Raw genomic sequence first — 12,000 nt, 5'->3', positions numbered from 1 at the left:
TCTCTGCCTCGTGATGACTGGGTGTTGTGTGATGTCCTTAGGTTAGTTAGGTTTAAGTAGTTCTAAGTTCTAGGTGACTGATGACCATAGATGTTAAGTCTCATAGTGCTCAGAGTCATTTGAACCATTTGAGCCTGCTAGGTCATCAGCACCCGATAGTCTACAGAACTCTCTTGAGAACGGGAATGGCTGCAAATTTCCTGTATTTAAGAGTTTTTATTCGAGACAGTGTTCCGAATGGAACTTTGAGAGGAATTTTGCTGACTTTGGTGTTGTGACGTAGTAAGTCTTACTCCTTACATATCGCTGGTTTCTGAATCTTCCAATGGACAGTGCGCATTTTCTCTGGCGGGGGCGTTGTCCTGCTATTTGACGTCACCAGTGCCCAAGCGCTGCTGGCTACGCGCATCTGCTGTCTGCGCAAACTAAGTTGACATCGGCACGGTGGTTAATGGGAGCGACCGTTATGTGGGAGGAAATACCATTAGGGTCGCTCCCATCAACCACCGCTCCGAGTGTCAGTTTCAGCGTATAATATGTGAACAGGGAGTCGTTGTTTGGGTTCCCGAATAAATTGTTAGAAGAATATGCGAAACTGCTGATGAGAAGTTTGTATTACGTCAGTTTATGGGGTTTGCGTGATTTATGATCTGATTTATTCGCGGGAATGTGCGAGTAATTATTTGTGGAAGAAACAGCACCGTGGTTGCTTGTCAGTAATGTCAGTCAGTGCTATGGGATCAGATGCGAAACTGCTTCCGTGAACAGTGATAGCTTAATAACTTGAAGGAATACCTTATCCTCCTCCGTCTTCTTGTTCGGAGCAATCACTAATAAAAGTCTGATATGGAAATCCATTCTTGAAATAATAATAATAACTATTATTATTATTATTATTATTATTATTATTATTATTAGATGTAAGTAAGAATAGTTTCATGAACACTGTCACTGTATATTTCCAAATTTCTCATGATACGATAAACGAAATAAAAAGGTAACTTCGTTATGTTCATCGTCACAATTGAAACACACACACACACACACACACACACACACACACACACAGCTTCTACAATTTAAGTACACAACAATATGAAAACTAAATTCGGGAATTATTTTACATTAAGACATTATGTCGTAACTGAAAAGTATTCCGTAATAGGGTTCATTTTAAAATATGTATTATTTATAGACAAAAGTCATACAAAATTACCGGTTTCAGCTGTCACCACCAATCACCTCAGATCTGTTAAAAAAAAAATAAAAAATCTTGATAAATCTAGATATGAAGTGAAACTAAAAATAGCATTCACTTAAAAGTTAACTATTATAAAAGTGACTGACGTGTTATGTTACTGTCTCGACAATATATATTTAAGAGATTGCTGCATGTTCAAGGATATACGATATCAAAAACTAGGACTGAAAGGCAGAAATGACAGCTGGGTGTTGTGGAAATAGAAATAATCCTCTGTGGTGAGAACTGTGCTAACGAGGACCCTTTTTAGGACGGGGCTAAAAAAGATTAAAATTGGGCGTCTTGTCCTCCTGCTGTTTTAAACAGTAATATTGTTTTCAAATTCGGAAAAATTAGAGCTGCGAAAAACATGTAGTTTAAATGACCGTTACATATTAGGATAGTGTATCAACCGAAGTCAAAGCTTGAGACTACGGCGCAAGTATACAAACGCATCGATAACAGTCGTTTCCAAACAGATAAAGTGAAGCCGACTTATGACCCGACAACTCTCGAAGCAAACGCTGGTGGCAAGCTTGGAACGTGTTGACCAAGCAGCGGTGCGGCTTCCCCCTGTCTACGCCTAGCGGCTTAGCAGGCGGATTTACCTGCACACGACAGGGAGGGCACACCATATCGCATTTCCCACCACTCCAGAAAGTAGGGGAGCGCTCAGCGCTGGCGCCATATATACACAAGCCAAACGACGACCCTTCCCCCGCTCCCTTCTCTCTCTCTCTCTCTCCCTCCCCCCCCTTCGCCCTGCTTACTCGATAATAAAAAATTTTCGCATTCGCTTGGTCAACGCGCTGGGATTATTGGTTCGTGTGTGAGTGTGTGTGTGTGTGTGTGTGTGTGTGTGTGTGTGTGTGTGAGACAGAGAGAGAGAGAGAGAGAGAGAGAGAGAGAGAGAGAGGGAGAACGAAAAGAAAAAGAGAGAGGGGAAGAGAGGGGGAGCAGCATTTGGGATGAGGGAGACAAACACGCGATACTTTAATGCTACAAATATTACACACAGGTAAATAATGCGCTACGTATATTTAGAAGAATGTACACGTATCACTAAACTATAGAGAGACATTTCGAAGCGATCATGAAGTAATCACAGTGCACTTGACCATAGGATTCAAATTAAAATTAACTCATTGCCTACACAGCATGTCTAGCACAAATTGTGAACCATACTTGAGCAACACACACACACACACACACACACACACACACACACACAAGTAATGTCAATTAGAAAAGTTGCAAGGTTTAAAATCGATCACTTCACAACTTCCAAATTACGTAATACTCATCACGATGGATGCTTGTCTAGGAACTGGATATGCCACGTCACTGCTGTTATAGTTTGTCATAACGACATAGCTACTATATAGCCAGGATTAATATGTCGTCATACAGAATGCAAAGACAGTACTGAAAGGTAAGTAACAGACTGTATTGTCGGGTCATACCTCCTTCAAATAAAAAGTTACGAAAATTACTTATACATGAAGTTTGTATCGCACACTGTAGATTTAGTGTGGTACTCAGTCCAAAGACCAGACTGTTTCCATTATTTCACGTCAAGATTAAGTGGGACACTAAGAAGCAAATATTTCATATTACTAAATATCTAGAAGTACTATTATAATGAAACTTGTCCGAGACTGAAAAATACTTATACGTATGATTCTGATCCACACTTCTATTCCAGTACAGTCCCGTTAACAGACACATGACGCGTCTAAGTATGCGCTCTGCAGTTTAACAACTCACGTCTCACCTTTTTAATTGCATTTTTTCAGCACGTAAACGGAACTAAGCGTACAGTCAAACGCGTGAAACCTTACCTCACCACACACGGAAAATTGTAAGATGTGGGTGGATTCTCAAAGGCAACTGACGATTCGCCAAGGCCATTGGGCAGCTTGGATGTGTTTTCGGAAGCTTTTTTTTTTTTAACCAACTCATCCCATCTAACACAACCAGTACTTTTTTCTACGTTGATCTGACTACTGCGATATTATCCTACAAGGCCTCTCTCAGGAAAATTCGCGATGTCTGTAACTGGTCATGAATGCCTGCGTCCGATATATGTGACGTTCGACTTTTTGATCACATTTCACCAGCATATGCAAAATTGTCCTGGCTGCGTGCAGAGAAACGCAGAGATTTCCATACACTCTGTCTCATCTACTGCCTCATAAATGTACACTGTCCCTCATATCTCTCCTCGTCCTTAACGCTTATGTCGGAACAACATGACAGAAACACACGTTCCCATCATAATAAAATCCTGTGTTCCACTGAATCGCTCAGTCACCTTCTCCAAGTCCTTTACAGTAGCGGGAACCCGACTCTGGAATAACCTCCCTCGTTATGTTGGAGAACTTAAAAAACAGTTAATGACGTATCTACTTAAGCAACAGTAATGCCTTCCTCTGTATGAATGCACTTCACCTCATTACTTCCCTCTTTCCCCCTCCTTAAATCTCCCTCCCCAAAACTCGCTATTCTCATTACTTTACACACCAAGATATTAATGTACGTCTGCACAAATCTTCATTACTTTTTCACATGTTTGTCATTATTATTTGATTTTTTACTGTTATTATTATTGCTTTTATCATAATTTGTATGTATAGCACCTGTTGTAAAAATACTGCCAGCATTTACTTTATTAGGTCTTAGTCTTTACTCTTTATTCATATTGTCACTAGAGTAATCTAATTTTCTTATTTAAATTATTGCCATGATGTAACTCTGATGTGTGAAATGCTGCAGGTGTGGAACACTGGTCCGATGTAAGAGAGGGCCTGATGGCCCTAATCTGATCAGGTTAAATAAATAAATAAATATGTAAGGGAAGTAGTATCAAACTTTGTCAGGTTCACACGACGCGAACTACAAAAAGTGTCGAACAGAGGGACAGTTCGTCTAGATAAAAAAAAAATCATTTCTCAAAATCAGATTTTTCCCATTCCAGTGTACTTGTTCCGAACTATGCTGTTTATTCAAGTTGTACGTCATACAATTTCTTCGTGGACCTTACGCAGTTTGAGCTCATGTGTTGCAGACGGCGCGTTCCTCTCGTGTTCGGTGAACTACGCGTCACCGGTGCGTGGATATCAAGACGCTGGATATCAGTATATGATATCGCGACCAGATAGTAAGTGCTCGACGTGTGGGTCTCTCCGCCTCTGAAGTTATTCAGGTGCCGAACTTCTCGTGCGCCTCTGCGTACTGGAGTGTTTCTCCATTCGCGGAAAAGCGCTGCTGACTGGGACGCGGTGTATGCTGCTTGCCAAAGGGGCTCCGTTCAGGAAGGTGGTGGAAATATTCTCGTGCGGCAAATGTTTACATGGCATGCAATAGAACTCCCTCCTACGTCACTAATCGATAAAAGGTATACGAATCTTCTTTCCGGTCATATGCATCCACATTCCGTCGCCAATAAATATCGCAGGTGACTTACATTTTCTGCGAGACAATACACTACACCATCGCTCTATCATGGCACTTTTCTCGAAAATAAACTGAAAAGTCTAACTCATTCCAAAAATACTTCCTGCATATAAACGCTCACAATTCGAAATACTTGAGAACCATGCAAATCCCTGGCTCTATTACATAAAGCGATATCATACTACAATAGGTACCTGGAATCCCGCATGCAAAGCGATTGTGGAACCCACATTCTCTTCGCGTTTCCTACTTCTGGTGGACGAGATAGCCGACTAAATCTCATAAAGCCTTGTTTAAACCAAAATCTCTGCCCTGGTTTATTATGTTTTCCGACAATTTGATTTCTACATATTCCTTAATTAGGTTAGCACTGTGTATAAAAAAGTAGGACCCGCACTCTGAGGGTTCCGTACAAACTTAATTGTGTATATAGATAATAATAATAATAATAATAATAATAATAATAATAATAATTTCGTGTGGCTCAATGGCATGAATGGTGTAAGTATTTCTTGCGGACGCTATTTCGGAGAGTCGTGCGTCCCTAACCTTCCCAGTTACCAAACCGGGGAAAAGGAACCTAAAATTTCATGTGGAATCCGAACCACATGTTGTTTCTGGCGATCCCTCACATCGTTGAGAGGTGAAGGCTAGGTTAAAACGAAGACTGAAGAATCGATCTTGCGACCTTTTCCATGCACGCGCTTTACCGCTAGACCACCAGGCCTGACGTGTACCTATATAGCTCATCTATAGGTTTTCATGAAGGATTTTTCAAGTACCAAAATACTTCTATAAAAGTGTATTTTGATTTCATTGACTTAGAAGCTTAAATTATTTACACCGGCAAGTTACCGTAGATCTTAGAATTTCACACACATTTCAGCAAGCAGACGCATGGGCGGACAACGAATGGCAAAAAAATGTCATATACTTAAAATTAAACAATTTTACGAAATTTTCCTTCGCTTTTACTACGCAACCTTTCTGCTTGTTAAATTTCATGCGTCTAGGGAAACGGGCAATGCTGTATAGGTTTTGATGGGTGTGTTTGCAAGCATCGAAACATGCGACGTACATGGGCGTATCTTTTGACTGCATTGCATTGACATAAAAGCTTAAATTTTTCACATCGCCAACATACCGTACACCTTAGTAGTATGTGGCATGTGGCGTAAATTTCAACTTGAAACTTGAATCACCCCCCCTTCCCCGTTCCTGAGAAAAATGTGTCGTTAACAGTCGGATAAGAAAGTGATCCTATAAGGGTTAAGGGTTTCGTTTTTAGCAATTGAGACACGGAACCCTAAAAGTAGGAATAGCTCAGCTGAGCACCCGATGGCGCACCTTAAAGCCAATTTTACACGTTGGACTTTCTTGTATCAACAGACTACCCGAGACAAGTGCGTCTACTGCAGCCCCTCTGGCGTTTTATTCTCGTACTGAATTTTGTCTGTTTTGAGTAGTAATTTTCGTTTACAAGTCAGCACCAAAATTTCCAGTATTGTGAGAGCTGTTTGCTGTGCATTTTGGCACGTGAATGGTGAAAGTGAGGTTAGGAGGGACTACGCTTTTTACGGTAAAAACGATATATGGTAACAAAAAGTAGGAACAAGCTACGACAATAGAGTTTATCAATGACGAACGCAGAATTCATAGTGGAATTTCTTGTCAAACGTCGTGTAGTAAATTTTTCACATTCTTGAGATCTGAAATAATAGGAAATGTGTCATCCAAATATTTCACAACATATACACTTATTTACTCAAGAACATATATACTTGCAAACCATCAGACAACATGTAGAACGCAGTAAATAGCGCCTTTTTGTTTTATCCTTTGTATCTTGTTGAAATAATTTTCATTAAAAGACGTTTATATATTTACGTTCTTATTTACGCATAGTTTAGATATTTCTCTGTGAAACATAAATACTTACGCTTTCAGATACTTCATCTCTCTTTTAGGAGAATACTAGTAGGAAAAAATACCACGACCATGTGTAACTTCTCAATGTGCCACGAAAACAAAGCAACCGAAATAAAAATTAAGTTGACACGAAAGCACAAAATGCGTTTCTATAATAAAGAGTGAATTCGACCGAAATAGGTTATAACTTCTGATGTTAGCAGACGCCGCCATAGTCCCTTGCCTCTACGCATGCGCAGGGTCCGGCATACTCGGAAATTTAGACCTCCACACTTGTCACAATCTATAGATCATCGATATAATAAACGCACTCCAGTCGTGGTGGGTTTACACGCAGGCACGGACGGCGCACGCACTTCGTGGAGTCGATTTTGACCAGAAAGTCACTCGTGTAAATCGGGCTTAAGCCAGTAACTTTGACAGCATAAGAAACAGCACCATCAGACTGCAGGACAGCGAAGTGCCTATCAGCTAGATGCGAGAGGGGCATACTGGGTGGTAACTGCCATGTACAGAGAGCAGCACAAAGCAATAGGGAGGTCGGTACTCCACAGTTCGGACGGATCAGAACCACGAGAAAGACCAAAGGAGCAATGGACAGATATATTACGTCTGAGAGGGACATGGATCGGAACAGCTGGCGAACATTAATGCAGAAAGTGACTACGGTACAACGCGAAGACGAGGAGGAGGAGGAGGAGGAGGACGAGAAAAAACGGCGTGCGTCCTGTACGTTGTTGTTGTTGTTGTTGTTGTCGTCGTCTTCAGTCCTGAGACTGGTTTGATGCAGCTCTCCATGCTACTCTATCCTGTGCAAGCTTCTTCATCTCCCAGTACTTAATGCAACCTACATCCTTCTGAATCTGCTTAGTGTATTCATCTCTTTGTCTCCCTATACGATTTTTATCCTCCACGCTGCCCTCCAATGCTAAATTTGTGATCCCTTGATGCCTCAGAACATGTCCTACTAACCGATCCCTTCTTCTTGTCATGTTGTGCCACAAACTCCTCTTCTCCCCAATTCTATTCAATACCTCCTCATTAGTTATGTGATCTAGCCATCTAATTTTCAGCATTCTTCTGTAGCACCACATTTCGATAGCTTCTATTCTCTTCTTGTCCAAACTAGTTATCGTCCACGTTTCACTTCCATACATGGCTACACTCCATACAAATACTTTCAGAAACGACTTCCTGACGCTTAAATCAGTACTCGATGTTAACAAATTTCTCTTCTTCAGAAACGCTTTCCTTGCCATTGCCAGTCTACATTCTATATCCTCTCTACTTCGACCATCATCAATTATTTTGCTCCCCAAATAGCAAAACTCCTTTACTACTTTAAGTGTCTCATTTCCTAATCTAATTCACTCAGCATCACCCGAGTTAACTCGACTACATTCCATTATCCTCGTTTTGCTTTTGTTGATGTTCACCTTATACCTTCCTTTCAAGACACTGTCCATTCCGTTCAACTGCTCTCCTAAGTCCTTTGCTGTCTCTGACAGAATTACAATGTCATCGGCGAACCTCAAAATTTTTATTTCTTCTCCATGGATTTTAATTCCTACTCCGAATTTTTCTTTTGTTTCCTTTACTGCTTGCTCAATATACAGATTGAATAACGTCGGGGATAGGCTACAACCCTGTCTTGCTCCCTTCCCAACCACTGCTTCCTTTTCATGTCCCTCGACTCTTATAACTGCCATCTGGTTTCTCTACAAATTGTAAATAACCTTTCGCTCCCTGTATTTTACCCCTGCCACCTTCAGAATTTGAAAGAGAGTATTCCAGTCAACATTGTCAAAAGCTTTCTCTAAGTCTACAAATGCTAGAAACGTTGGTTTGCCTTTCCTTAATCTTTCTTCCAAGATAAGTCGTATGGTCAATATTGCCTCCTGTGTTCCAACATTTCTACGGAATCCAAACTGATCTTCCCCGAGGTCGGCTTCTACCAGTTTTTCCATTCGTCTGTAAGGAATTCGCGTTAGTATTTTGCAGCTGTGACTTATTAAACTGATAGTTCGGTAGTTTTCACATCTGTCAACACCTGCTTTCTTTGGGATTGGAATTATTATATTCTTCTTGAAGTCTGAGGGTATTTCGCCTGTCTCATCCATCTTGCTCACTAGATGGTAGAGTTTTGTCGGGCCTGGCTTTCCCAAGGCTGTCAGTAGTTCTAATGGAATGTTGTCTACTCCTGGGGCCTTTTTTCGACTTAGGTCTTTCAAAGCAAGTGAAAGCACCATCCCATCGTTCCCTAACTGCGTCAAAACTGGTTGGAGGAACATTTCACGAACACGTGTGCGTTTCCATACCTCCTACGCTCACCCGGCCACAATCGTGTTCAGCAATCTGGTACGTCGTGGACACAGCACCGACTGGCCCGGCTGAGCTGTGGGCAGCTGCTGAGTGGTACGGGGCCAGCTGTGCACGATGTTCGATGTTTCTACTACGTTCCAGATGTTCTGACGAGTCCGCGGACTGCTCGACGTATTGCTGTGTCACAGCTGCCTATTACTTATTGTAGTACGAAGGCGTTTCCGCCTCTGGAGAGGAGCGGTGTGGGCCGCGCTAAATTTGCCGCAGTTGGGTGCCGTATGCTGGAGAACGGCGCTGGAGAGGCTGCGTGAGCTGTCCGCGAGGAATGCCGCACCTGGGCGCCGCCAGACTTGGCAACGCGGCCGGCCGGGCCCGCGCGGCCCACGCTGCCACCGAAGGCCGCAGCCTCCCACCACCGACAACCATTCTGCATCTCGTCGCCCCGCCACCGCGCACGCGCTACCCCTCGCAACCCTCTTCCGACCACCTCCTTCCCCTCTCCATCGTCACGCACGTATTCCGCACATTTCATCCGAGAGGACCGTCGGGAAAACGTCCTCAGTCAAGAATAAAAATTATTTACTTGACAGACCGTGTTCTGTAGCACTACTTACAAAAACATTTACGTCCATACTCTACATCTTAACCTACAATCAGCAAGGAACTTTACGGTGTATGGGCGACGGTGCTTTTTGTACTACTGTCACTTCCCACCTTTACGGTCCAGATTCCAAGACGCGTATAATGCTCGGGAAAGCCTCTGAGTGAGCAACACTAATTATAACCTACAAGTACTTCACTTGGTGAACAAAGGTAAAAGAATGAACCTACTCGAAGAAACTGACATTTATTCTCACATATGTGCATCCCCAACTGAAATTCTAACTAAATGTTACCCAACAAAATGTTTATACTAAACGACCATAATACAACCACACCACACATCAAGTATAGTTGTGATTGATTTGATTTTAATAGGAGAGCTAAAGCAGCTTAGGTCTATTCCGCCACTGCCAGCACCGAAACTAGGTTTAGTATGCGGGATCGCTTACTATATATCTAGTAAAGCCAACCAGTGCCCTTAAATAGTGCGAGGAGTCCCTCTACCAGCTTTTGTTAGACACAATTTCTTCAGGTCTAGTTGTCCCGAAGATTCTGTATCTTTTACTCTGCAATGCCATGCATTCAAAGATAGGAGTGATGCAGTTTCTTCACTCTCATCACAGATCCTACATTTAGGGTCCTCTTCCATCACACCCATTTTGTGTAGGTGTTTTTTGAAGTTCCCATGGCCGGTCATCAGTCCAGTCCTGAGTTTGATGCCAGTCTAGTGTGCTATCCACTGCGCCACCTGGCTCGGTAGCTGTTCTGTCTTTATTGGCTCTGAGCACTATGGGACTTAATTTCTGAGGTCATCAGTCGCCTAGAACTTAGAACTAATTAAACCTAACTAACCTAAGGACATCGCACACATCCATGCCCGAGGCAGGATTCGGGCCTGCGACCGTAGCGGTCGCTCGGCTCCAGACTGTAGCGCCTAGAACCGCACGGCCACTCCGGCCGGCTGCTCTGCCTTTATTCATCATGAATTAACTCCAATACGTCAAATTCATCGAACGTGGATAGAGTAAATGTACTGTATCATATTTGTAATATTCAATATATTTTAGTTATCCAATCACTACCGCACTTCGTAAATAATGGAACTTTGACGAAAACCATTATTTTTCGATGCAAACAAACTTGTCAGTCGGCAACATGGCGGTTAAAGCACTGTTTTTGTGCAGCGTACAAAGAAAAAGTGTTTGTGCTATGGTTATAAATGCGAGGATTGGAGCTAAAACAAGCAGAATTGAAGGTAAGTTCATCTAATGAGTAATATACTGAAAATATGCAACTCGCGAAGTGCAATAGTATTTTACACAGGACAGCTGCTGCATCCAAATTGCAGTCTATGTCTGTACGAATTGAAGACATAAATACGTATTACGCCAACTGAAGGTCGGTGTACCACCGAAACGCGTTTTGGCTTAAATAAAAGTATGTAAAATTTATGATTGCTGTATTTCTTGAAGTAAAACGAGTTTTAAAGCTATTTTATCACTAGATGTCACTCTCGTGGCTGTATTAGGAGATGCATTATAAAAACACCTACCAGCTAATAACTAGTTGCTGTTTTTCCTTAAGGTAGTTTATTTTCTACATGAAATTTGTTGAAGAAAAATGTCAAGTTAGTCGTTTGATGGCTGTCTTTATAACATATATCTAATTTTAAATTCGCGTTTCCGCTAGTGATTTATAGGATGAAACAATTTGCTGGTCGAGTTTCTAGGAGTATGAACTCAAGACATTTGAACAGTAAGCCACATCGTGATGCATAATGCCTGTCTTGTAATGTCTGCTACTAGATTTGGATGTGCATCACGGGCTTAAATCTGCATTTACATAAATACTCTGTAAGCCACTGTACAGTGCACAACGGATAGTACTTCGTACAAATAGTTGAGATATTCTCCCCTGTTCCATTCGTGTCATCTTACTATTCTAACAGCTATCGTGTCGCAACGATTTTCTAGCTTTGCGACTTCTCTCCGCACCACTGCATCGTACACGAATAGGCCCTAGGAACTGCCTACGTTGAATACTGGGGAGCTCTAATTAAACTTTCACTACTTGAGGCAGTATAGACGGAAAAAAATGTACCGCATGGGTACCTAACTTTACAGGAATAATATGCAGACTGTGCGCTGTAGGATTTGCGTTGTTTGTAGTATCGTGTCTAGTCGTTAGGCGCTGGCACTGGTAGGGTTGAAACACAAGCATCAGTGTGAATTACAGTTGCAGAGACTCAACATGGGTCTGGACAAGATGAGCTGGACTTTACACGTGAAGTTGTTTTATCCAAACAACAGCAGTGGTCTTGCTGCTTCTCGTGAATACTGACGCATTAAATGAATAAGGAGCGGTCCTCTTTCCGCACCGGATTTGGCTAACATGATTCGGAAGATCGAATTAACTGGCGTTTTGGAAACTGCTCCTGGGACAGGCTGACG

General features: G+C 42.1%; 1 protein-coding gene across 2 annotated transcripts in view; it reads right to left on the bottom strand.

Annotated features, from left to right (window-relative positions):
* LOC124721168 (plexin-A4) overlaps positions 1-12,000 on the bottom strand; it is a 996,057-nt gene that overhangs the window by 913,384 nt on the left and 70,673 nt on the right. Inside the window, exon 2 of one of the 2 annotated variants that reach the window (XM_047246003.1) lies at positions 1,217-1,249. The exons of the other annotated variant lie outside the window; for it this stretch is intronic. The gene's annotated coding sequence lies outside the window, so the exon portion shown is untranslated. The remainder of the gene's footprint in view (positions 1-1,216; positions 1,250-12,000) is intronic. 2 annotated transcript variants of the gene reach the window in all.

This window comes from Schistocerca piceifrons, chromosome X, assembly GCF_021461385.2.
Source record: "Schistocerca piceifrons isolate TAMUIC-IGC-003096 chromosome X, iqSchPice1.1, whole genome shotgun sequence".
Classification (NCBI taxonomy): Eukaryota; Metazoa; Arthropoda; class Insecta; order Orthoptera; family Acrididae; genus Schistocerca; species Schistocerca piceifrons.
Note: the sequence above shows the minus strand (reverse complement) of the source record. Positions and strands in the feature narration are given on the sequence as shown.